We start from the raw sequence: 27,250 nt of genomic DNA on the forward strand, positions 1-27,250 counted from the left end.
CTGACTCCAGAAAAATACTACAAAGTGCTTACACAAAGATATTATTTAAATGTTTTTTCTTAAAGCAATGACTTGTTTTACACAAAGTGGATTTATATCAACACAGTGGGTATTGCTCCATCTAGCGGCAAACTTTAAATAGGTGGCACAGGATTACAAAAAAGTGGCTGCTTTATTCCAAAAAGTCCACATTGGGAGCCCAGTGATGTTGTCATGCTTCTGTGCTCAATAAACTGGTCAAACCAAAATAATTAGATTTATTATTTTGGTTGCAAAGCTTCCACTTTTTTTGTGCCATTTTCATCTAATCAAATATATATAAAACACATGAGGCAGTGACTTTGTCTCACAGGATATTCCTCCTGGTTTACATCATTCGTCATAACAAAATGTATATTCCTGCTGTTTGAGAAATCCGGGTGTCATTTTGTTGTTGACACCAAATTGTAATAGCATAATTGAGATGTACCTGCCCAATACCAGCAGTAGAAACAATAGATTTATTTAAGGCACATTTTGGGGTGGACCAATTCAGTGGCTGGTGTTAGCATGAGCAAAACTGCCCCTCTTCATAGACTCCACAATGTTGGCAAACAATCTGATGGAAGAACCGATCTCAAGCTGGTCATGCTCATTAAATGGCTGTCACCTGTACAAGGCAATGCGAGGACAATGTGATCAGTAGTCTGAAATCGGAAATGTGTGATCAACATGTCTCTGACCATCAATCGCCAACAACCCCATAAACATTTGACTGTCAACCAAACCCCTTGATACCTTTAGACAAATGGTTGAAACAACCTGACCATTCTCTGCTGGAGGGGTTAAGAAAATAGGCAATAAAGGGCATTCTTTTGGAATGCATATTTGGTAGCATAACCCAACTTTCTAATTCTTGAGGATTCTCTATGATACTTACAACTTGTTTGGTAGCATAATAAAGAACAAATACATTATTATGAGTGGCAAAAACACCTTTCTCTGGACTAAACAAGGTGTCTTGTTTGTACATTCAGTTCTCCTAGTAATCAAATGTCAAACGTTTTTTGTGTCCTTTTGGCTCCTTGGAGAATGAACATGTAGCTGCAATTCGCTGCCCTTAAAGGGAATCTGTCAGCAGGTTTTGCTATGTAATCTGTGAGCCACATAATATAGGGCAAGATACCCTGATTCCAACAATGGAACACTTACTGGAGTAACTAGTGTAGTTTTGATAGAATCCCTGTTTTATCTGTTGTAGATGTAGCAATGCTCAAAATTCTGAGCTGTGTATAACCCCACCCACACCACTGATTGGCAGTTACTTGTGTACATTGTTCATTGTCAGTAAGCTGCCAATCTGTGGTGGGGGCGGGGTTACACAAAATAGCTGGACTGCTGTGCATGACACACATGATCTGCACTGATAATCTTCTACTAAAACACTGATTGCATTGTAGCCACAACACACAGCCTAGAAAGTGACACATCCCTGGAATCAGGTTCACTTGCCTCATCTTGTGCTGCTCGCCGATTATTATTATTTATTTATATAGTGTCATTAATTCCATGGTGCTGTACATGGGAAGGAGGGTTACATACAAAGTTATAGATATTGTTAACAGTAAACAAATTTACAATGACAGACTGGTACAGAGGGGAGGTGACCCTGTCCTTGCGGACTTACATTCTACGGGATAGTGGGGAAGAGACAGAAGGTCGAGGGTGCAGCAGCTCTGGTGGTTATGAGGCGGCAGCTCAGGTGGTGGTGAGGCGGCAGAATGGTCATTGCAGACTGTAAGCTTTCCTGAAAAGATGGGTTTTCATGTTCCTTTTGAAGGATCCGAGGGTGGTGGATAATCGGACGTGTTGAGGCATGGCATTCCAGAGGATAGGGGCTATTCGGGGGAAATCTTGGAGGCGGTTGTGTGAGGAACGAATAAGTGTGGAGGAGAGTAGGAGATCTTGGGAGGATCGAAGATTACGTGAGGGAAGATATTGGGAGATTAGTTCAGAGATATAGGGAGGGGACAGGTTGTGGATGGCTTTGTAGGTCAGTGTTAGTAGTTTGAACTGGATTCGTTGGGGAATTGGGAGCCAATGGAGGGATTTGCAGAGGGGGGAGACAGGGGGGTAGCGAGGAGAGAGGTGTATTAGTCGGGCAGCAGAATAGAGGACAGACTGGAGTGGTGCAAGAGAGTTAGCAGGGAGGCCACAGAGGAGAGTTTTGCAGCAGTCAAGGTGGGAGATTATGAGGGCATGTTCAAGAATTTTAGTAGATTGAGGACTGAGGAAGGGACGGATTATGGAAATATTTTTGAGTTGGAGGCGACAGGAGGTGGGAAGAGATTGGACGTGTGGTTTGAAGGACAGGGCAGAGTCGAGAGTTACTCCGAGGCAGCGGATTTCAGTTGCGGGAGAGAGCGTGATGCCGTTTACAATAATAGATAGATCGGGTAAGGAAGATGCGTGAGATGGAGGAAAGATAATGAGTTCTGTTTTGTCTACGTTGAGTTTTAGGAAGCGAGAGGTGAAAAAGGAGGATATGGCTGATAGACACTCTGGGATTCTGGACAGCAGAGAGGTGACATCTGGGCCAGAGAGGTAGATGTGAGTGTCATCTGCATACAGGTGGTACTGGAAGCCATGGAACTTTATGAGTTGTCCTAGGCCAAGAGTATAGATGGAAAAAAGTAGGGTCCCCAGGACAGAGCCTTGGGGGACTCCAACAGAGAGGGGGCGGGATGAGGAGGTAGTGTGGGAGTGGGAAACTCTGAATGTGCGGTCAGAAAGGTATGAGGAAATCCAGGAAAGGGCAAGGTCTTTGATGCCAAGGGAAGAAAGAATCTGTAGCAGTAGGCAGTGGTCAACTGTGTCAAAGGCAGAGGACAGGTCAAGAAGGAGGAGGGTGGAGAACTGTCTGTTAGCTTTGGCTGTGAGTAAGTCATTAGTAATTTTGGTCAGGGCAGTTTCAGTGGAGTGGTGGGGGCGGAAGCCAGATTGCAGGATGTCAAGGAGGGAGTTAGATGAGAGGTGGGAGAAAAGTTGAGCATGGACATGCTGTTCAAGGAGTTTGGAAGCAAACGGGAGCAGTGATATGGGGCGATAGCTGGGCATAGCAGTTGTGTCAAGGTTTGATTTTTTGAGGATGGGTGTAATGGTGGCATGTTTGAAGGCAGAGGGGAAGGTACCCGAAGTTAGAGATAGGTTGAAGAGATGGGATAGGGCTGGAATGATCATGTTAGTGAGGTTGGGGAGCAGGTGGGAAGGGATGGGGTCAAGTGCACAGGTGGTGAGGCATGATTTGGAAAGGAGATGAGTAAGCTCTCCTTCAGTGATGTTGGAGAGGGAGGTTATTAGGGAAGGGCAGAGGTCTGGTATGTGGAGTGGTTGGGGTGGTGGAACTGTAAGTCTGTGTGCCCACGTAGCCTTTTTTAAGCGCTTCCGCGTCGTTTTTAAATGCGCGGTTCTGCCGTGGAAACGCTTTAAAAAATTTTTAATAGAAAACGCACATGTTGTGCCAATGGTGCGTTTTTTACCGCTGCGGAATAGCTTAGCGGTAAAAAACGCAGCATGTTCATTAATTTTGCGGAATCGCCGATGATTCCTCATACCATCAATTATATGGGCAAAACGCTTAGGAAAATGCATGCAAAAACCCTTGACAAATGCTTAAAAAAGCGCGTCAAAAACCGCATGCGTTTTCCCGGGAGCAGGGTGTGCGATTCTGCTCAGGTTTATTCTGCATGAGAATCACTACATGGGCACATAGCCTAAAGGTTTGCCTTATTTGGTCAATCTTGCTTTTGAAGTAGGTGGCAAAGTCCTCAGCAGAGATGAGGGGAGTTGGAGGTGGCAGTGGTGGGCGGAGGAGAGAGTTGAATGTGCTGAACAGTTGTTTTGGGTTGTGGGATAATGAAGATACAAGGTTTGTGAAATACAGTAGGTCTGTTTAGCAGAGGGCTGGTTTAAAGGCAAGTGTAGCTTGTTTGAAAGCAGTGAAGTCTTCTGGCAGGCGTGTTTTCTTCCAACCCCGCTCCGCGACCCTGGATGCTTGTCGAAGTTTTTTGGTGAGGTTGTTGTGCCAGGGTTGCCTATTGGTTTGTCGCACTTTGCCATGCATGAGAGGAGCGACTGAGTCTATGGCTGATGTGAGGGTGGCGTTGTAGAAAGCGGTGGCACTGTCCGTGTTGTGGAGTGAAGATATGGAGGACAGAGGTAGAAGAGAGTCTGGGAGTCTGTGGATGTCTAGGTGTGCGAGGTTTCAGCGAGGATGTGCTAGTGGCTGGACATGGGGGGCAGGTGAGAAGGACAAGGATGAGAAGGTGAGTAGATGGTGGTCAGATAGGGGGAAGGGAGAGGTTGTGAGATTAGATAGGGAACAGAGGCGGGTGAAGATGAGGTCTAATGTATGTCCATCTGTGTGGGTGGCTGTGGAGGACCACTGAGTATGATCAAAGGATGAGGTAAGAGACAGGAGTATGGAGGCTGCTGGCTGGTGGGTGTCAATGGGGATGTTGAGGTCCCCCATGATGATGGTGGGGATGTCAGCAGAGAGAAAGTGGAGGAGCCAGGTGGATAATTGGTCAATGAAGGCAGTGGCTGAGCCCGGTGGTCGGTATATGACAGCCATTTGGAGATTAGAGGGAGAATAGATACGGACAGAGTGAACCTCGAAAGAAGGGAGGATAAGGGAGGGTGAGGGGTTGGATAGGGTTGAAGGAGCAGTTTTTAGAAAGGAGGAAACCCACTCCTCCACCATGTCTGTTGCCAGGGCGAGGAGTGTGGGTAAAGTGGAGGCCACCATAACTCAGTGCGGCCGGGGAGGCCGTGTCAGGGGGTGTCAGCCAGGTCTCAGTGAGGGCCAGGAAGGAAAGGTTGCGGAAGGTAAAGAGGTCGTGGATCACGTGGAGCTTGTGGCAGATGGAGCGAGCATTCCAAAGTGCTCCAGAAAGAGGGTGCGGGAGGGAGGGGGTCAGTGGCACAGGTTTTAAGTGTGAGGGATTGCGTTAGTTTCTCTTAGTGTGAAAAAGATAGGGGTGAGGATTAGTGGGATGTATGAGGCAGGGGGCGCAGGATTGGGGAATATGTAACCAGCAGTGTGAAGAAGCAGAGAAAGGGAAAGCAGGTGGGTGAAGGAGCGTGATCATCTTGTATTGTATTTTAGTAGGAGAGGTCTGATGTTAAGGAGTATGTCTGCAGATAAAGCGAGGTGGGGGGGTAAGAGAGAGGGGGATATAGTTATTTGGTTCAAGGGTGCAGGGGTTTGGGGATAGCGAAGGAGAGTGAAGATTAGTGGAGTAAAAACGGTGATGGCAAATGTGAGCATGGTTAAAGAGCAGGGTGAAAAAAAAAATTAACAGCAAAAACCTGCTGACAGATTTCCTTTAAATAGGGCAGTATATTAAGCTAACAGATCCAATTTAGTGTAAATTATTAGAAACTTGGCGTTGAAAAAAGTTGTGTTCTTGCTCAAACTAAAAATTTTGAATTCTCTTATTGATATGTGTAAGTCTTATCCACGATAGATTATTTTCTATATCTAGCACTTCTGCTCCTTCAGAGTTTTTCTTTTGTTCTAAGTCGGACTTCTCATAATAGAATCTCAGAGAAGACATTGGAAAGTAATGTGCCCATAGCTCCTCTAGTTCTGCCTTTAAGCTTAGATCAGCTATGAAAATGCATTTGTGGTCTACAGTTCCCATCATTAGGATGAACAGCCATTTTCAATATTCCATATAGAATAGCATTATCCTAAAATACTAGTATATTAGTGTTGAATTTGACATTGAGTTTCATAATGTCTTTCTTGGAAAATGTTAATTCTGTCAGTGTGAGAATAGAACAATACACCTGCAACACTCTTGCTTCTGGAGCTTGAGGTTTGAAATATTCTTTCATCGATTCTGTCACACTCCATTTTTTGATTTGTGACAGCTCTGACTCTGCTTTAATTTTAATGTTTTTGCTTTTGTGCCAGCAAGGATTAATGTTAGTTTTCTTTGCTGCAAGCTGCTGAGTTGCTTGGTCAGCTGATGTAGAAGGTAACCGCTCCAATCATCCCTTAAATAGTCACATGACGCATCAGCTGACTTGGTAATAGAGTTTTCTATGTAAGCCTTGGAGTTGCAGCTCTCTGGTGTCTGCGCTGAATCTGCTACTTCTGTGGAGTTCAGGGTCCTGTTTCCTTATCCTGTGCGGTGTGGAGCTCGGCTGTGGAGCCTGGAGCTAAGTTGCTTGTTTATTTACCTTGTCTGTCTCGCGCATGTCACTATCCCCTGTGTTTGTACTATTAGCAGTGGTGATTCTAGTGTCCTTGCCGGCCAGAGCACTAGCCAGGGTTTAATAATAAGGTGACAATTAGGGATAAGGTATGTGATGGCGGTGGGGGGAAGGACCTGCATAGAGCATTAGGGGAGCTTAAGGATAGGCACAGGCTGAATTAGGAGGTGCCCATCCCTCGTTCCCTACTATTAGGGCTTTCCTTCCCCTTTTCCCATCCCGTTGTTAGTGTTTTTTGTGCCGTCCTCTGGACTGACCTTCGTGGTCGTGACATTATTACCAACCATACCATTCTTCCGGTGAACCTATGGCACAAGTAGAGGCTTTGGCTTGCCTTATCCAGGCCCTTACTGATGAGTTAACAGAGCTGCAGTCTCAGGTGGTACAGAAGCTTCAGCAGGTGTCTGGGTTCATAGTCTCAGGCTCATGTCGTGGCTCAACTGGAACCCAAGATATCTCTCCCTGACAGGTTCTCTGCAGAGAGAGATACATTTTTGGTCTTTAAGGAAGCCTGTAACTTATATTTCAGGCTTCGACCTCATTCTTAAGGGAGTGAGGAATAGCATGTGGGGATTATTGTCTCCCTTCTCAAGGGTGATCCCCAATCCTGGGCCTTCTCCCTGCCAACCGAATCACCATCTTTGCGGTCGGTGGACAAGTTTTATGCGGCATTGGCACTGGTGTTTGGGGATCCTGATGGTGTCTCCCTGGCTGAGTCTCGAATCCGTAACATCTGCTTAGGGAGGCCGGCCAGCTGGGGAGTACTGCTCAGAGTTTTGGAGATGGCCGAATTACATTCAGTGGAATGACTCTGCTTTTAGGAGCCATTTTTGTCAGGGTCTGTCTGCTAGGCTTCAGGATACTCTGCTGCTGCTATGCTACTCCTGCGTCGTTCTTTCTATGGAGGAGGACACACTGGTGCAAATGAATGAACCTATGCAGGTGGGAGGAGTGTCTTCTCAAACTGGGTTGCCTGTGGTTCACCGTGGGATGGTGGCATGTTTCTACTGTGGTCTTATGGATCATTACATTAATATCTGCCTATCTCTTGCTAAAGTTTATACTTCATCAACAAAGTCACATTCCCCTGGTCATATGGAGGGAGGTGACCAGGGTGTGTATATTTCCTCCACCTTCATATCTCAGTTTTTCATTTCTGCTGAAGTGGTGGTTGGTGGGGAGACTGAAACGGTACCAGTTCTTGTGGATAGTGGAGCTGGAGTCAATCTGGTGGATTCTCACTTTGTTCAGACCCACAGTCTAATCAGTAGGTCGCTGGCGAGACCCATTTCTATTCATGCGATTGACTCTGTCCCTCTAAGCCAGATGAGTTTGACCCAAGTCATAGACAATATTAACCTGCGCATAGGAACTCTTCATGAAGAGTACCTGTTGTGCTACATCTTGGAGGGTATGCCAACCCCCATCATCTTAGGCCTTCCCTGGCTGAAGAGACACAATGCAGTTATAGATTGGTGGTCCAGGGAAGTGGTAAGTTGGGACCAGTCTTGTAAAGACTGTTGCCAGGGAGCTACTGCCTCTGCCGTCCTACCCAAACCTACCCCTTCTTCTCTGGTGGAGGCAACTAAGGTGCTACCAGGGAATAGGGGAAGAATTCAAACATCACCACAAGTAAACCCTGTGTTTTGTTGTCCTTTCAGGAGGAGGGATCAGGGGAGGGTGGTGATTCCCCCTGAATGTAGTGAGGGTATTAGTTTGATGACATGGTTGAGCACCCCTTTGGTCTGTTCCTCAGGGAAATTGCCATCTGTTGACAAACATATGCTTGGAAATAAACGTTCAGGTCTGGACCTGTGTGCGAATGAGTACATGTGGGTGTCCACTAAAAACATCAAGTGGAAGTATGCATCTGGGACCTGGAGTTCTAGAGTGATTGGGCCGTATCGGGTGACGGTCATTCCCAGCCCTAGGACCTTCCAGTTGGAGTTACCCCCACTAATGAAGTTGCAGAATGTATTCCACAAGTCGTCGCTCTGGAGATTTGTTGCGCCTCTGGAGCCTATGTTATTTTGGTCACCATTGGACTGCGTTTGCCGTACACCTGAGGATCAGGTGACTGTGAAAATGAATCGTAGTGAATTGAGGCATCCTCATCATATGTTATTTCAGGTGACGTCCGGTGTTAAGGGTCCAAAAGCCCTTCGTTGAAAGGGGATACTGTCACAATCCATTTTTGGATTCGTGACAGCTCTGGCTCTGCTTCAATTTAAATGTTATTTGCTTTCGTGCCACCAAGGGTTAATGTCAGTTTTCCTTGCTGCAAGTTGCTGAGTTGCTTGGTCAGCTGACCACTCCCATAATCCTTTAAATAGTCACATGATGCATCAGTTGACTGTTGGTAATAGAGTTTTCTATGTATGCTAGCCATGGAGTTGCAGCTCTCTGGTGTCAGCACTGAATCTGCTACTTCTGTGGAGTTCAGGGTCCTGTTTCAGTATTCTCTGCAGTGTGGAGCTTGGCAGCGGAGCCTGGAGCTAAGTTGCTTGTTTATTTACCTTGTCTGTCTTATGCTTGTCACTATCCCCTGTGTTTGTACTATCTGCAGTGGTGATGCTAGCGTCTTTGGCGGCCAGTGCACTAGCCAGGGTTTAATGAGATGACAGCTAGGTACCAGGTACGTGATGGCGGTGGGGGGGAAGGATCTGCATAGGGTGTTAGGGGAGCTTAGGGATATGCACAGGCTGTGTTAGGAAGTGCCCGATCCCTTGTTCTCTACTATTAGGGCCTTTATTCCCCTTTTCCCATCCCGTTCTTGGTGTTTGTTATGCCGTCCTCTGGACCAACCCTTGTGGTCCTGACAGTTTACTTACTGTTTAAGTATAGTAATCTGAAATGCTCGAGGAGACCAAGGAAGGTCCAGGAGGATTATTTCAGAAAATAGCCAACTGCCATATGTAAAATTGTATCTGTCATGGACTTGATTTTTAGGCTAAAATGTGAAAAGTAGAGAGTTACAACTTGGGTAGTTTCAACTGGGAATTGTATTGTTATGCATTTTTCAGAGCTCCATAAAAGTGACTAGAGAGAGCCACGTATGAGAGGCCACCTATCTACTGCTGGCGGCATGTGATGGAACCCTGGTTTTGAGATAGATGTGGGCATTTATGTTTATCTTCTGGTTATGACAGGAATGTCCCATATAAAAATAACCCTTTAATCTTTTTTAACAGGGACCCCTGTTTGATTTATTATCATGTTGTATTCTTCTGCATTTAAGGGGAATTCAGTCCCCTTAGGCACCAGGGACCAGGCAATAGGTGCATTTCACCCGTATCCAAGCTCACCCTTCTTGCCACGCACGCACATGCTTCAAAACTTGTGTAAGTGATTAAAAACATTGCTTATTAAGATCAAAGTACAGCAGATAGGGGCACATGGGGGCTATAAGAGTGAATAGAGTTTCTATATTGTGTATATGGAGAAAAAGGCATCCTAGATCCTAGGGTATAGATTACTTTTTACAATACAATGTAATGCAGGAACTTAAATGCTTCCATACTTCTTCCATTAAGGTCTGTGGTAAAAGTTCAGAAGGGGATTTTTATGCAGTGTCCAATTAAGGGGAGAGATCACCACTATACAAGTCTCCTTTCAGTCACAGCACTAATCTGTATGGTACATAATGCCCCTTTTGATAGTATAAGGTAGGTAGGATCAAAACATTGTAATTTGAAAATAGCCTCTTCATAGAAGAAGAGAAACTTTAGTGCCACGTGTTGGAAGTAGATATCCCAAAAGTCAATATCAACTCTTTAACGAGCCTGGGCACATCAAAACTGTCACGCTCGCGCCTTGGCTGAATGGCGCGAGCCGGGGGGTTGTGGCCCCACTGTGCCACAAACCAGACTACCCTGGAAGGGGCATAACTACGGCAGCTACCTTGGTCTTCACTGGAGCCTCTGATGGTGAGGTCAGGCTTGTTCGGCAGGTAGCTGCCGGGTGCCACTCCAGGGTGGTGTCTGGCTGTGGCTGCTGATCCCACTCGGGAACAGGACACCTGGACAGGTGCAAGTGACAAGCAGGCTAGACAGGCAGGCAGGTAGACACGACAGGCACGGCTTGGAGACACAGGACAGGCGGGCACGGCTTGGAGACACAGGACAGGCGGGCACGGCTTGGAGACACAGGACAGGCGTGCACGGCTTGGAGACACAGGACAGGCGGGCACGGCTTGGAGACACAGGACAGGCGGGCGTGGTATGAGAAGGAGCAGGTAGGGACCTGTTCACACAGCAGGTGTAGGTAGGAGGGAGTGGTGTATGCTGGAACAGGATCTGGACCTGTTCACACAGGAGGTGCAGGTATGGATATAGGCAGGAAGGAGTGGAATATGAAGGAACAGGTTTGGACCTGTTCACACAGGAGGTGCAGGTAGGCAGGAGTGCGGAGCAAGCAGAGCCGCAGGAGTGCGGAGCAGGCAGAGCCGCAGGAGTGCGGAGCAGGCAGAGCCGCAGGAGTGCGGAGCAGGCAGAGCTGCAGGAGTGCGGAGCCGTGCAGACAGAGCGGCTAGGGTGCAGATGCACAGATAAAGCTGCGAGGGTGCAGATGCACAGATAAAGCTGCGAGGGTGCAGATGCACAGATAAAGCTGCGAGGGTGCAGATGCACAGATAAAGCTGCGAGGGTGCAGATGCACAGATAAAGCTGCAAGGGTGCAGATGCACAGATAAAGCTGCGAGGGTGCAGATGCACAGATAAAGCTGCGAGGGTGCAGATGCACAGAAAAAAAGTTGCGAGGGTGCAGATGCACAGAAAAAAAGCTGCGAGGGTGCAGATGCACAGATAAAAAGCTGCGAGGGTGCAGATGCACAGATAAAGCTGCGAGGGTGCAGATGCACAGATAAAGCTGCGAGGGTGCAGATGCACAGATATAGCTGCGAGGACACAAGGAAAGATACGGCAGAGAAGGAACCACAAACAAGGAGACTGACAGACATACAGACATAGGTAAGACTGAGTTCAGACAGAGACACAGGGACAAAGACACAAGGACCAGGATATTCAGCCTCCTGGCAGGCGGACAGAGTACAGACAAGGTACTGGGAACAAGACTCAAGGACCAGGATATTCTGCCTCCTGGCAGGCGGACAAGGTACAAAGCGAGACAAAGAGTATTCCTACAGAGAAGGAGATACACAGAACAGGGCCTGGCTTCCTCAGCAACAAGATACTAACTGAGATTAGACATTGCACAGGCAATGTTTCAGTGGGAGTGGCGAAATTAAATAGTCAAGGGCTCCAGGTGATTGGTAAGGGACATATTACACAGGTGCACCCTGACTGCATAAGAACCAGAGTTCAGGCGCCGCCCCCCTATACACACAGTCAGGAAACATGGAGAGCAAGCAGGAAAACAAGAGGCATAGCACATGGAGCTCAGGGCTGGCAACAGACAGTATTCAGAGCATGGCTTGAAGCAGAAAGTAAGTTGGTGTGCAGGGGATGGGAGGCCATGCAGTGATGCCAGCAGGGTTGTTACAAAAAGTGACATCAGTGACAAACAAAAGGTCTGATTTGGCTAGGTGAAAGGCCTCTGGAGGTCTATGGGGAGATGTCTCTTCTTATGGAGAGTGCCTAGCTGGCATAAAAAGATTTATAGGCCATGTAATGCTCCTCTGGGACTTTTAATAAACAAATAGCTTTTTCAGGGTGGAAAAACACTTGAACGCTTGTGTCATCTATTGGATGTAGCAATCCTAAAAATCGATATAGACCCTTTAAAGAGCCTTGACTTAGGACATCATAATTGCTGCAATTTAAAATAATGTTTTTCCTTGAAGCACTCATCAGAATTAGAATTCCAGACTTTGACAGAGTAACAAATATAGCGTTAGGCTGGGGTCGCACTAGTGTATAACAAAATCGGTCCCATTCTCAGACAGGAGAGTTGAACAATGTTTTCTCACTTGTCATCCATGTACTGTCCATATACAATCTTTTTTTTACTCTGCAGCTATCAATCATTTACAGGACCATTCACAGTTTCCTATGCTACAGAATTGTAATGAAAGGCCGGGTCACACTTGTGAGAAACTCCCACGGGTCTCGCTTCTCAATACCTGGCACTACTGATGGCACTCGGGACTGGAGTGTGCAGCTGCATGTATTTCTATGCAACTGAGCACTCCGGTCCCGAGTGCCGGTGGCAGTGCCAGGTATTGAGATGCGAGACTCGTGGGAGTTTCCCGCAAGTGTGACCCCAGCCTATCCGTAAAAATCGGATGTTATATTGATGGTCCGTATGACATGCAATTTTTTTTAACACCCAACAGATTTTGGAGTGAAAAATGCTGCGTTTTTTTCTCATACTGAATACAGCTGAGAAAAAAATACACAGATCTGCACTGCCTCATGGAATAACACTGGTCCGAGCGCAATCCGATTTTTTTATCAGATTGCATTCATCCGATTTATACACTAGTGTGAGCGAACTCTTAGGCTGGGGTCACACTTGCGAGAAACTTGCATGAGTCTCGCACTTCAATACCCGGCACTGCCGCCGGCACTTGGACCGGAGTGTGAGGCTGCATGTATTTCTATGCAGCTGAATGCTCCGGTCCGAGTGGTGGCGGCAGTATCAGGTATTGAGGTGCGAGACTCGTGCGACTTTCTCGCAAGTGTGACCCCGGCCTTAATGTAATACCATCAGCGTGTTTGTCTTATTATATAATTTTCTGCATTGTGCATTGGGTTATTATGACTACCTTCTGAGTTGTGCATCTTTTATCCTCCTATCTTCCCCAGATATTTTTAAATGGGATCAAAATATAGCTCAATCCTGTTTTGAGCCTGTTTACTAGAGACATAGGTATATGGAGAGGTGAGTCTATTAATTTTAGGGTACTATGAAATTAAATTTGCTTGTTGCTGGTGGGTGGGATTATGCAATGCTGATCAAAATTGTAAACTAAGTCCTTCATGCATGCATTCATTCATACATTGAGTGCTGTTGCCTAGTGTTTTTAAATATATTAGACTGGGTAACATCTAGTATATCTTGATAATGTACAAATATGGTTATCTAATAAGCTTTTATAATGGACAATTTTATATAACTTACTTAAAGAAGCACTCCTCGTCCAATCAAAGTTTTTATCCTCTTAATATATTACAATCGTCATAGCACTGTGTACTTACAATTGCTCATTTTGCCTTTCCACCCTGCTAGTTCTTCTCTTTTGTGTACTCTATGTAAAAACTGGAAGTCTCTTGTCCCTACAGAAATCATTCCCCTCTTCAACTCCTGACCCATCTGCTGCCTCCTCCCCCCTGCCAGGGACTTTAGCAGTGACTTATGAGTCATGCAGAGCAAATTGACCTCCTGTTTCTGCATAGAGGTTAGAAGGATTCAGTCGGTTTTTAATCATGTGATGTCACAGACCTAATAGAAAAAGAGATTAATTAGCTGGGTAGAAGGGCAAAATGAGCAATTGTAAGCTCACAGTGCTATAAAATATGAATACAATATATTAACAGGATAACATTTTTGATGGGAGCGCTTTTTTAAATGTTTGCATTATGAACTAATAGAATATAAAGATTGCCCAGAGTGATATAGAATTGTGATAGTCAGTGTTTAATGTTTCCTTTGGAAAGTTTGTCATATAAATCATTTCCAGTGAGCTAGAGTACTTGATGTCTGCACTGGTCTAATGTTCAAGGTTACCTTTAAGAGCCAAATGTGATCTGAATTGTTTCTGAAACAGAATATAGGTTAAATAGATGTAGTTCAGTGTCCAGTACCTGAGGGACTGACACAGTTTGTAGAAAGTGCTTTTCTAGCACAACTCTTGTAAGTATTTCCTAATTTGATCTCCTAAGGGATCTGTCCTTGCATCTCATAACCCAGCACTGGTAGTTAACCTCTCTTCATACTCAAGCACTTACCCCATTTGTTTAAAAAAATCAATAAACTTGCATTAGTCGTCTAATGAATGAGCTACAGAATTTGTGAAATTAAGGTAATTAGATGACATCACGATGTCCCACTACATTTGATGTTCTTCGATTTCATTGTCAACCATTTCTTAGCTTAATGGTAAAACATGCCATACTATCTGACTTGCTAAGCTGATGAGTACATCGTTTTGTGTAAAAAGAGTCAGCAGAATTTTTCCTTTTTAATTTAAAAGGAACATTTCAGTGGATTTTTTTTTTCATTTAAACAGAGTACCAACACCAATGTCTGCAGTTTCACTGATTCTAGAACAGTATTTCTTTTTTTTTTTCATTACTTATCCATGCCAAAGTTATATCCCCATAGTAATAAAAAAAAGCAAATTCTTCTTCTATCCAACTGGGAGTATACCACAGAACTGTCACGGGTGCGTTAGAGGCTGCAGACAGTCACACTGCATCTGGCTGCAGAAGGTCTCAGTGGTTGGCTTTGCAGACTAGTGGCCACCTACCCCTGCCTTAATGGTGTCACCTGGATTTGGGTGTTTATAACTCCCAACTTCCTGTTGGGAAGTGCGGGTGTTATTTTCCATTTGCACTTCCCTGTTGAGACTTGGAGCTGCAGTAGTTGGCCAGCATTCTATTTGGAATTTGAAGGATGACAGTGTTCTCTTTTAGCTAAGTTTCCCCTTGTTTTGTGTATCCTAGCTGTCTTTAGTGTTAGTGGGGTTCGACGTGCGCTCCCTTCCTTCCCTAAGCAGGGCTTACCAATAGGGTCTGTCAGGGACTAGGTATACTGCTCGGTGATAGGTGTGGAACCTATTTAGGGTCTCTTAGGGCAAGACTGGGTGATGTTAGACCTGCCTAGAGGTCTTCACTCCCCACTTCCCTAGTGTTGGACCCTCCTTTCTCCTCATCCCTTTGTCTGTCCTACACTGTGCATGGCAAGAACTTTTGGATAAAAGGGCCCTTCCCTCCAAAATAATAGAAAAACTTATCCAGACTCAGTATAAGAGCCCCATTTGAAGATTCATATACTAATGAATATTCAGTTTATAATAAAAATCCAGTGAAAGATCCTTTTAAAATCTCTGCTCACTATAGACTCAGGAGTCTACAAAGTTGTCCTTCTCAGTGACTGACAGCTATCTCTCTGAGGCTAGTTGAACCCTCTGTACCACTGAAAGCTGCAGCACTATTGCCAACATTGCCGACCCCATCATAATCGCAGTATAATGGGGTTTTTATACACTATGTTGGCCTATAGGTCAATTGATGCCATCCATGATTTTTTACAGTGTCGTTAATCAAGTATTTATAAGATACATAAAGTAAAATTTCCATTGACCAGAAACACAGCAAAACATAGACTAACAGTGAGATATATTGTCACATAGCATTGGATCTTAATTATCTGGACATATCTTGAGTTCAGAGAATTGATTATATCGAGTTAAGGGCTTCTAATTGTCTAGGAAGCCAAGAACACTCAGCTTTACTTATAGTAATGGATACAAAAAGCCACTGAAGAGGAATTCCAAGCAATACACTACTTGTCGCATTATAGAAATCCACATAAACACTAGTTCTATCCCTACATGTGTCATCTGTAATCAGTATATATAACATTAATTAAGACGATGAAACACTGATTTCCCCAAAATTTTCTCCAATGTTTGAGTCCTAAACAATCAGTGCATTTATATATTAATCAGGAAATATAGTGTTAGATTTTTGTGCAGGTGCACAGACGCTGTGGGCAATATGCAAAAATATGCAAGCCCTATACGACATCACTCCGCAATTAATACAAGAACTCCACTAGTGCTATACACGTAACATTGTATGGATGTACGGTAGTTAACTTTTTTTTATCAAAAAGTGAGCCATCCACCAGAGACAAGCTGACCTCATTGGATGGTTTCTAGGTTGAATCCAGCTTTCCCAGTTAAATTGAGACCTGGTTAGGCACAAAGAGGTGAGCGAGATTTATGGGTTCATCCAAGGAGTTCACCATGTCGCTGGTAGATGAAATACATTTTCTGATCATAAAATGTTTTCTACGTGCCTGATATTTTTCTGTGTGAGGCTGTAGTGGAAATCATGTATTCATTAATTGCAGAATGCTGTTGGATATCTTTTGTATATACAGTATGTCTATATAGGTTAATCAGAGTACTCTGTGCTACAAATATTTATTTCACGATGCATAATCATTATTTTTCAGAATAGTATTGACTGGAAATGAAAGGATCTTTGGAAAATGAACTTGCCAAGTTCGCCAAATTTTGCCACCAAATTTGATTAGCAAAAAATGTATTAGAAATTACAACATTTTCTTTAAGCCATTATCATTATTGACACTTGGATTAGACCTTATCCTTCAACTACAGGTTGTATGATGGAAATAAAGCAAGGAACCCTCATCAGTGCCCTTGATAGTCATCTATATTGTTTCTGCGTAGTAATAATAATAATAATAACATGTTTATATAGCACCAACACATTCAGAAGCACTCTACATTGAGGGGGACATATGAATACCATAGAACACCATAGAATCAAACTCAGAGTATATTTCCAAATAAAATCAATATTTTATTGAAAAAGATTTTTTAAAAGACATTATATGAACAGAGACTACTAAGCACACCATGAGGAGCAAGACGACTGACAAATATGCGAACACAATAACAAAAACAACTAATGAAATGCCCACCAAATCGTTAGAGGCCAGATTACTTAAGCAACAATGCCTCAAACGATTATTGGATCAAATATTCTGAAAAAAACCACGAGAGCAAAAGGAATTTGACCCTAAAAATTAACTTTTATTCCAATATTAAAAACCTGGATAGTACCAATATAGGGAGCAGGGTACATAATATTTTGAACATACAAATTGTGCAATATATCAGGGCACTACACTCGCCCTAATAGGCCCTAGTGCGTCCCTTCCTTGCCGCGGAGGTTGGCACCCTAATATATGCGATATGGCGCCCCCGCTCAACGTCGGTGACCCTAATAGCACCCTGTACAACCCTAGTCGACGAAGAGGATACACAAAAAAACACAAACACACACAAATCCCGAAAAAATGACCCCTAGTGGAGAGACCATGTACTGTCTCTAGGAGTACACCTAATCTTAACACAGAGTGGAGGGTATATATCCACCCTAATATCTCGTAGTAAAAAATGCTTATGGTTGCAGCTCAACTAGAACCTTATCTCGTAGGAAAAAATGCCAAATGCTGCATAGATGACAGACTGTAGCTTTCTAAAAAAGCGTTTACACATAGCAATAATGCATAGATTAAATCCAACAGGAGTTCATCAGGAAAACATATTTGCTGATCTAGCGTGTCCAAGGGACATAATAGTCCTCAAAAATCACAATAGACACAATAATCTCTTTTATAAACAAGTATGGCAAAAAGCACCATTAAATTCATTCATGGGATGACCCAATTACCCGATAAACAAATTGCCATCCATCAGTCTGTCAGCATAAAAAAAAATCAAAAAATACTTATCAGCCATCAGATGATAACGAGCCCAGCCCGACGCGTTTCCCCCTCTTAGATGTTGAGGGTTCATCAGGGGCAAAAGAGCGCAAGGGGTCTCATCACCCCAGCCGAATGATCAATGCAGTGTGCGGCGTGTTTTCTGTCTCCCGCCGGCTCATATTTACCGCGTTCAGACTACGACGTCACTTCCGGTATGACGCCGTGCTTGTGATCATTGTGGGACGCGCCCCCATGTCATGTGGCCAAAATCATCACTTCCGGTAGCGCATCCTAATTACGCGCATCACTAGAGATCAGTACACTGAAGTATAGTCCCACCGCCACATCATGTGACCCTAAACGTCACTTCCGGTGACATACCCCGATCACGTGTCCCTCTCGGCGCATATCACATCATCTCCCCACGTGACCGCCATCCCCTCCAGAACCACAATGGGGAGGAAACCACAGTAGGTCGCAGCCTGTATAATTGACAAAGGAAATGAATTATAGCAGAGGAGGCACATAGCCCGAAGGCAGCATTTATCCAGGGGTAGACAAACTATATATTCGCACATAATAAGACAGTGTTATTATTAACCCCTCCAGGAGACAGCTCTATGTATCCCAGCTAATCAAATGGTCCAAACATAGAATGATAAATATCCAAGAAAAATTTCTTTGCTTAAAAAGCATGAAAAAATAGAATGGTGGATCCGTCCGGTACACTAACTACAAGAAACTAGTAAAATTCAAATTTTCGTTAAGGCCTTTAGGGCTTTGTGATTCTAGCCAAAAAATCCAACGTGTTTCCCGTTGAAGGATCTTCTTATCCCAATCACCCTGCCTCACTGTGGGCTGAACCCTTTCAATAACACAAAATCCAATCTGTTTCTCATCACCGCCATGGACCAAATTAACATGACGTGCTAATGGGGTCTCTCTTTTATGTCTAATGTCTCCCAGATGTTCCCCAATCCGTATCCGCAGTTCCCGCTTCGTTTTGCCCACATAATCCAACGGACAAGAACATGTGCACAGATAAACAACTCCTGCAGTTTTGCAATTAGCAAATGAGTTCATTTTATACGTTCTTTTCGTGTGGGCACTACTAAACGTTTTTGATGGTACCACATGCTTGCAAAAACTGCAGTGTCCACATCTAAACGTCCCAACCTGCCTGTTTTGTAGCCAAGTCTCCTCCTTCTTATGTGGTTCCAGATGGCTCTTAACCACTAGATCTCTTATAGATTTTCCCTTCCTATAGGTCACTGAGGGTTTGGGAGAGATTATCCCCCTAATATCTTGGTCAGTCCTGAGTATATCCCAGTGTTTCCTCAAAATCCCCATTACTCTCTTTGACTGATCGTCAAAGGTACCTATTAATCTAGTCAGATTTTCCTTATCTTTCTTCTCTCTGGGATTTAGTAGTGAAGATCTCCTAGTCTGTCTGGCCAATTTCAAGGCAGGTTGAATGACATTGGTGGGATAGCCCCTATCCTTAAACCTATCACACAGGTCCCTAGACTGGGCCTGAAAGTCACCCCACTCGGAGCAGTTTCTCCTAAGTCTGAGAAACTGACCCCTGGGGATACCACGTCTCAGGGGGAGAGGATGATGACTCTCCCATCTAAGAAGACTGTTTGTAGAAGTGGGTTTCCGGTACAGAGATGTTGTCAATGACCCATCTTTTGCAATTGATATTGTGGTGTCCAAGAAAGTAATACTTTCTCCACCAATCTCATATGTGAAAAACAGGCCCATCTCGTTAGTATTCAGATGATCCACAAAGGATTTAAACGATTCTCCATTACCCGTCCACAGGACGAGGATGTCGTCAATATAACGTCCCCAAAATAAAATATTCGGGGACCAGACGACATCCTCGTCACTGAAGACCACAGTGTCCTCCCACCAGCCCAGGAGCAAGTTTGCATACATGGGGGCACAAGGGCTCCCCATCGCAGTGCCCCTGAGCTGGTGGTAGTACCTGCCATCAAACAAAAAATAATTATGGCAAAGTACAAACTCCAACAACTGCAACAAAAACTTATTGTGTGCACCCAAATGTACCCCCCTACCTCTCAGGAAATAGTTGACCGCCTTCAGGCCCTCCACATGCCTGATACTGCTGTACAATGCCTCAACATCAATAGATGCAAGAATGGTACCCGGGTCAACTACAATCCCCTCTAATTTGTTGAGAAGATCCATAGTATCCCTGAGATAGGAAGGCAGGGTCACCACAAATGGTCTCAACATTTTGTCAAGATAGACACTGGAGTTCTGACACAGGGCATCAATCCCGGAGACAATCGGTCTCCCTTTAATCGGGTCCATGCCCTTATGGATTTTTGGTAGTGCATAAAATGTTGCGATTACCGGCCATTTTGGTAACAGAAAATCGAGTTCCTTCTTAGAAATCAGCTTGGTTTCTAGAGCCATTTTCAATATTTTTGACAATCCCAAACTAAAATCTTTAGTTGGATCCATTCTCAAGATCTCATAGGTTGATTCATCAGATAGGATGGCTAAACACATCTCAATATATTTGTCCCTATTCAAGATAACCGTGTTGCCACCCTTATCTGAGGGTTTAAGTACAATCTGCTTATTATTCATCAGTCCCTCCAATGCTTTTCTCTCACGATACGTGAGATTGGGTAGGGTCTGTTCTACTTTGGGATTTATATTCCGTATCTCATCAGATACTAACTGTAAAAAAATATCAATACAGCCAGTCTCTCCTATCGGAGGTGTTTTTTTACTTTTTAATTTCAAATCTGAAAATGGTCCAGTTCCCACTCCCCGCTGTCCCTCCTCCGCCATCTCTGTTAAAAGGAGCACATCAGGGAGTTCGTCCAACGTTATACCAAGTTGCTGACATTTAGCCTTATCACTCAAGAGAAAAAATTTTTTCCATTTCAATTTACGTGTGAATAAATTTATATCCTTTATCCATTCAAAGGGATCAAATTTGGTGGTTGGTACAAAAGAGAGTCCTCTCCTCAATACAACAATCTCCTCATTGGAGAGAGAATATGACGACAGATTGATTATCTGATTCTTATATTCCTCCCCCAACCTCACCTTGTTTGATTGGTACGTTCCCTCAATCTGTAGGGGACCAAACCTTTGGTCTCTAAAAAAGAGGAGGAGGATTAAGACGACAATACTCCCCCAACTGTGGTGGAGGGCTGATTTAGATTCCCTACAGTAGTATTCATCGATGCTCTCCCCGATGTTCTTGTATAGTACCTGTCTGTTCCTTGCCATCTCTTATAGCCACCTCTACGGCTATGTCCCCTGTATCTGAAATGGGTTTTCCTACTATTATACCCTGAATTACCCTCAGTATCAGATGATTCAACCTCCGAGGATGATCTATCTGTAGGACAATAATTATTATCTGTGAGAGCTGGGTATGCTCTTTTTTCCTTGAATTCAGCTATGTCTCTTAGGAACCTTTTATGTTTCCTCTCTTTCATATACAGTTGATATTTCTCAACCGCAGTTTTGAGATTCTCCTCCTTGGTAGTAAAATTAGTTACTGTCTTAAATTTTAATACAGCCTCTGTCAGTTCCTTCACTTTCTGAGACGTTTTTTCAAGGGTAATTTTTTCTTCATCTAACAAAACCTGCATCAGACGTAAGGATGAAGATGTTAGTTCTTCCTCCCACTTAGTTAGCAATGACGGGGTTCTACATCGAGGAGCAGGCATCAAATGTATCCGTAACCCACGTGGGACAATTTTTTGTTTGATATAGTTCTCTAATGACTGTACCTCCCACCACGATTTGATATTATCCTTAAACGCCTCAAGTAAATCAGAAAACAGTGCCCTAAGGGATAGACCCGTAGTAGACAGGGAATCAGTTTCAATGTCAGAAAATACCTCTTTTGCATCATTCAGCCATTTTCTTGTGTCAAATGAACCCGACAGAAATCCAGCCATGCTAGTCCAGAAAAAACCTCAAACGATTATTGGATCAAATATTCTGAAAAAAACCACGAGAGCAAAAGGAATTTGACCCTAAAAATTAACTTTTATTCCAATATTAAAAACCTGGATAGTACCAATATAGGGAGCAGGGTACATAATATTTTGAACATACAAATTGTGCAATATATCAGGGCACTACACTCGCCCTAATAGGCCCTAGTGCGTCCCTTCCTTGCCGCGGAGGTTGGCACCCTAATATATGCGATATGGCGCCCCCGCTCAACGTCGGTGACCCTAATAGCACCCTGTACAACCCTAGTCGACGAAGAGGATACACAAAAAAACACAAACACACACAAATCCCGAAAAAATGACCCCTAGTGGAGAGACCATGTACTGTCTCTAGGAGTACACCTAATCTTAACACAGAGTGGAGGGTATATATCCACCCTAATATCTCGTAGTAAAAAATGCTTATGGTTGCAGCTCAACTAGAACCTTATCTCGTAGGAAAAAATGCCAAATGCTGCATAGATGACAGACTGTAGCTTTCTAAAAAAGCGTTTACACATAGCAATAATGCATAGATTAAATCCAACAGGAGGACGTTATATTGACGACATCCTCATCCTGTGGACGGGTAATGGAGAATCGTTTAAATCCTTTGTGGATCATCTGAATACTAACGAGATGGGCCTGTTTTTCACATATGAGATTGGTGGAGAAAGTATTACTTTCTTGGACACCACGATATCAATTGCAAAAGATGGGTCATTGACAACATCTCTGTACCGGAAACCCACTTCTACAAACAGTCTTCTTAGATGGGAGAGTCATCATCCTCTCCCCCTGAGACGTGGTATCCCCAGGGGGCAGTTTCTCAGACTTAGGAGAAACTGCTCCGAGTGGGGTGACTTTCAGGCCCAGTCTAGGGACCTGTGTGATAGGTTTAAGGATAGGGGCTATCCCACCAATGTCATTCAACCTGCCTTGAAATTGGCCAGACAGACTAGGAGATCTTCACTACTAAATCCCAGAGAGAAGAAAGATAAGGAAAATCTGACTAGATTAATAGGTACCTTTGACGATCAGTCAAAGAGAGTAATGGGGATTTTGAGGAAACACTGGGATATACTCAGGACTGACCAAGATATTAGGGGGATAATCTCTCCCAAACCCTCAGTGACCTATAGGAAGGGAAAATCTATAAGAGATCTAGTGGTTAAGAGCCATCTGGAACCACATAAGAAGGAGGAGACTTGGCTACAAAACAGGCAGGTTGGGACGTTTAGATGTGGACACTGCAGTTTTTGCAAGCATGTGGTACCATCAAAAACGTTTAGTAGTGCCCACACGAAAAGAACGTATAAAATGAACTCATTTGCTAATTGCAAAACTGCAGGAGTTGTTTATCTGTGCACATGTTCTTGTCCGTTGGATTATGTGGGCAAAACGAAGCGGGAACTGCGGATACGGATTGGGGAACATCTGGGAGACATTAGACATAAAAGAGAGACCCCATTAGCACGTCATGTTAATTTGGTCCATGGCGGTGATGAGAAACAGATTGGATTTTGTGTTATTGAAAGGGTTCAACCCACAGTGAGGCAGGGTGATTGGGATAAGAAGATCCTTCAACGGGAAACACGTTGGATTTTTTGGCTAGAATCACAAAGCCCTAAAGGCCTTAACGAAAATTTGAATTTTACTAGTTTCTTGTAGTTAGTGTACCGGACGGATCCACCATGCTATTTTTTCATGCTTTTTAAGCAAAGAAATTTTTCTTGGATATTTATCATTCTATGTTTGGACCATTTGATTAGCTGGGATACATAGAGCTGTCTCCTGGAGGGGTTAATAATAACACTGTCTTATTATGTGCGAATATATAGTTTGTCTACCCCTGGATAAATGCTGCCTTCGGGCTATGTGCCTCCTCTGCTATAATTCATTTCCTTTGTCAATTATACAGGCAGCGACCTACTGTGGTTTCCTCCCCATTGTGGTTCTGGAGGTGATGGCGGTCACGTGGGGAGATGATGTGATATGCGCCGAGAGGGACACGTGATCGGGGTATGTCACCGGAAGTGACGTTTAGGGTCACATGATGTGGCGGTGGGACTATACTTCAGTGTACTGATCTCTAGTGATGCGCGTAATTAGGATGCGCTACCGGAAGTGATGATTTTGGCCACATGACATGGGGGCGCGTCCCACAATGATCACAAGCACGGCGTCATACCGGAAGTTACGTCGTAGTCTGAACGCGGTAAATATGAGCCGGCGGGAGACAGAAAACACGCCGCACACTGCATTGATCATTCGGCTGGGGTGATGAGACCCCTTGCGCTCTTTTGCCCCTGATGAACCCTCAACATCTAAGAGGGGGAAACGCGTCGGGCTGGGCTCGTTATCATCTGATGGCTGATAAGTATTTTTTGATTTTTTTTATGCTGACAGACTGATGGATGGCAATTTGTTTATCGGGTAATTGGGTCATCCCATGAATGAATTTAATGGTGCTTTTTGCCATACTTGTTTATAAAAGAGATTATTGTGTCTATTGTGATTTTTGAGGACTATTATGTCCCTTGGACACGCTAGATCAGCAAATATGTTTTCCTGATGAACTCCTGTTGGATTTAATCTATGCATTATTGCTATGTGTAAACGCTTTTTTAGAAAGCTACAGTCTGTCATCTATGCAGCATTTGGCATTTTTTCCTACGAGATAAGGTTCTAGTTGAGCTGCAACCATAAGCATTTTTTACTACGACATATTAGGGTGGATATATACCCTCCACTCTGTGTTAAGATTAGGTGTACTCCTAGAGACAGTACATGGTCTCTCCACTAGGGGTCATTTTTTCGGGATTTGTGTGTGTTTGTGTTTTTTTGTGTATCCTCTTCGTCGACTAGGGTTGTACAGGGTGCTATTAGGGTCACCGACGTTGAGCGGGGGCGCCATATCGCATATATTAGGGTGCCAACCTCCGCGGCAAGGAAGGGACGCACTAGGGCCTATTAGGGCGAGTGTAGTGCCCTGATATATTGCACAATTTGTATGTTCAAAATATTATGTACCCTGCTCCCTATATTGGTACTATCCAGGTTTTTAATATTGGAATAAAAGTTAATTTTTAGGGTCAAATTCCTTTTGCTCTCGTGGTTTTTTTAAGCAACAATGCCTAACATTCTGTATAAAGACTGAAAGTCAGTCCAAACAGTGGCTAGCTATAAAGTAATCAAAAAGGCACTAAATATTCTGTGGTTCAAAAAAGCACTCATTTAATCATGGAATTAAATCAGAAGTAAAAGGTGTAATACTTACAAATTAAATTGTCAGTCAAAGTGCTCCCTGCCTCCTGATGAAGTACTAAACGAAACGTGCGTTGGGGCGACAGGGAGCACTTTGACTGACAATTTAATTTGTAAGTATTACACCTTTTACTTCTGATTTAATTCCATTATTAAATGAGTGCTTTTTTGAACCACAGAATATTTAGTGCCTATTGATTACTTTATAGCTAGCCACTGTTTGGACTGACTTTTCAGTCTTTATATGTTAGGCATTATTGCTTAAGTAATCTGGCCGCTAATGATTTGGTGGGCATTTCATTAGTTCTTTTTGTTATTTTGTTTGCATATTTGTCAGTCGTCTTGCTCCTCCTGGTGTGCTTAGTAATCTCTGTTCATATAATGTCTTTTAAAAAATCTTTTTCAATAAAATATTGATTTTATTTGGAAATATACTCTGAGTTTGGTTCTCTGGTGCTCATATGTAAGTTGTGAGTTATTCCTGGTTTATCTATATTTGGGCACTTGTGTAAAATTGAGGGGGACATGTATAGAAAATAAAGACATAATTCAACTGTTACAGGAGGTGTGAGGGCCCTGATAAAAAGCATACAATCTATAAGGACATGGGGGGGACACAATAGGTAGACAGAGCTGTTCTGTACAGTTCGGCCATCAATATAACAAATAGGAGATTTCAAATAGGCTTCATCATCTGGTCATCAGCCAGGATCTGTCTAGGTACAGTTACCAAGTGCTATTAGGTGCATGGAAGATGTGAACAAAGATAACTAGTAGGGACCAGATTCTGAGGAAAATGTAGAAAGAGGGAATAGGGAAGTGTTAGATTAGTGGTGAGGTGATAAGCCTGTTTAAAAAGATGTATTTTTAAAACATGCATAATGTGGGTGCCAGGTATTAATCGGATCGTCTAGGGAGAATGGAGAGCACTGGTATGGACATACAAATGAGGGAGGAGATGTATGATGGTGGAGAGCTTTGTGGGTGAGAAAAATAAGTTTATATTGTACTCTGTAGCGGATGGGAAACCACTGCAGTGACTGGCACAGGGTGGAGGTGTCAGTGAAGCCACTGGACAGAAATACGACCCCAGCATTCAGAATGCATAGAAGAGGACAAAGTTTAGAAAGAGATCTACAAATCAGTTGAGAGATGCAGTAGTCTAAAAGAGAATGAATAGGGGTGATGTATAGAGTGAATAGTAGGGGGAATAGGACTGGGCCTTGAGAACCCCAATAGTAAAGAGAAGATTAGAAGAATAAAGGCCAGCAAAAGATGCAGGGAAGGACCAGACACCTTGAGCAACGGTGAAGAAAATGCGTTTCCAGCTGGTGCCAGGGTTGTCATCATCTGCGTTGGGTTATTCTGTGTATAGCAGGTGCTGCTTCATCCAGGGCACTTTCTAATGTCACAATAAGTGTGGATTCAGGTCACAAAGTTTTCCAGGAACTGGATGGTTATGGTTGGATGGTGATACACAACCACTACTCACAGGAAGATGGGTTTGGAGAGTCTAACGATATGCAGCTCAAAGGAAGGATAAGCGAGGGTATTAAGGGAAGAACCTGGAAAGCACATTGAAAGAAAAGAAAAGAGCAACACATCTACCTTGTCTGCTCTCAGGTCTGTTAGTATGTAAAAATTGGAGCCCACCAAATGAAAGCGCAACAACGCGGGGTAGTGTCCATCTGCTGAATCCAAGTTTCAGTGAAAGCCAGAAGGTTAAAAAAATTAGGAAGAAGTTGTGGATGTAGGGGGGTTTGTTACACACTGATTGTGAGTTACAGAGAGAACAAATAAAAGAAACAGGAGAAGGCAGGCACTGAATGTTAATAAGATTAGAAGGATTTGTATGTGCAGTAGGAAGAGAGATATATTTACTAGTGCAAGAAGGACCGTCCAGGGTTAGGGTACCGTTACACCTAGCGACTCACCAGCGATCCCGACCAGCGATATGACGCGGTCAGGATCGCTGGTGCATCGCTAGGTGGTCGCTAGTGAGCTGCCACACAGGCAGATCTCACCAGCGACATCACTGGGGTCGGGGATCGCTACTTACCTGTCAGATGCCGCGATCCTCATGTCCTCCCGCCCGCCTCCACGCGTCGCTCATCGTCACAGCAGGAAGCGCCGCAGGAAGTGACCGACGAGGAATGATCCAGGAGCTTCTCGCGCGATCAGCGATAACCAGCGGGGGAGCCGGTCGGAGGTAAGTATCACATGTAGCAACGTCACAAAATCGGTGACTTTACAGCGATATTGCTAGCGATATCGCAGTGTGTAACGGGGGCTTTAGGGGAGAT

The 27,250-nt window shown here is 43.9% G+C and overlaps 1 protein-coding gene across 3 annotated transcripts in view; it reads left to right on the forward strand.

Moving 5' to 3' along the window:
* CPLX2 (complexin 2) overlaps positions 1 to 27,250 on the forward strand; it is a 312,758-nt gene that overhangs the window by 153,736 nt on the left and 131,772 nt on the right. The window contains exons 1-2 of one of the 3 annotated variants that reach the window (XM_073565640.1): positions 9,578 to 9,602; positions 13,026 to 13,101. The exons of the other annotated variants lie outside the window; for them this stretch is intronic. The gene's annotated coding sequence lies outside the window, so the exon portion shown is untranslated. Of the gene's footprint in view, positions 1 to 9,577; positions 9,603 to 13,025; positions 13,102 to 27,250 lie in introns of those variants that run through there. 3 annotated transcript variants of the gene reach the window in all.

This window comes from Dendrobates tinctorius, unplaced genomic scaffold, assembly GCF_039654945.1.
Source record: "Dendrobates tinctorius isolate UK_male_01 unplaced genomic scaffold, ASM3965494v1 ptg000001l, whole genome shotgun sequence".
Classification (NCBI taxonomy): Eukaryota; Metazoa; Chordata; class Amphibia; order Anura; family Dendrobatidae; genus Dendrobates; species Dendrobates tinctorius.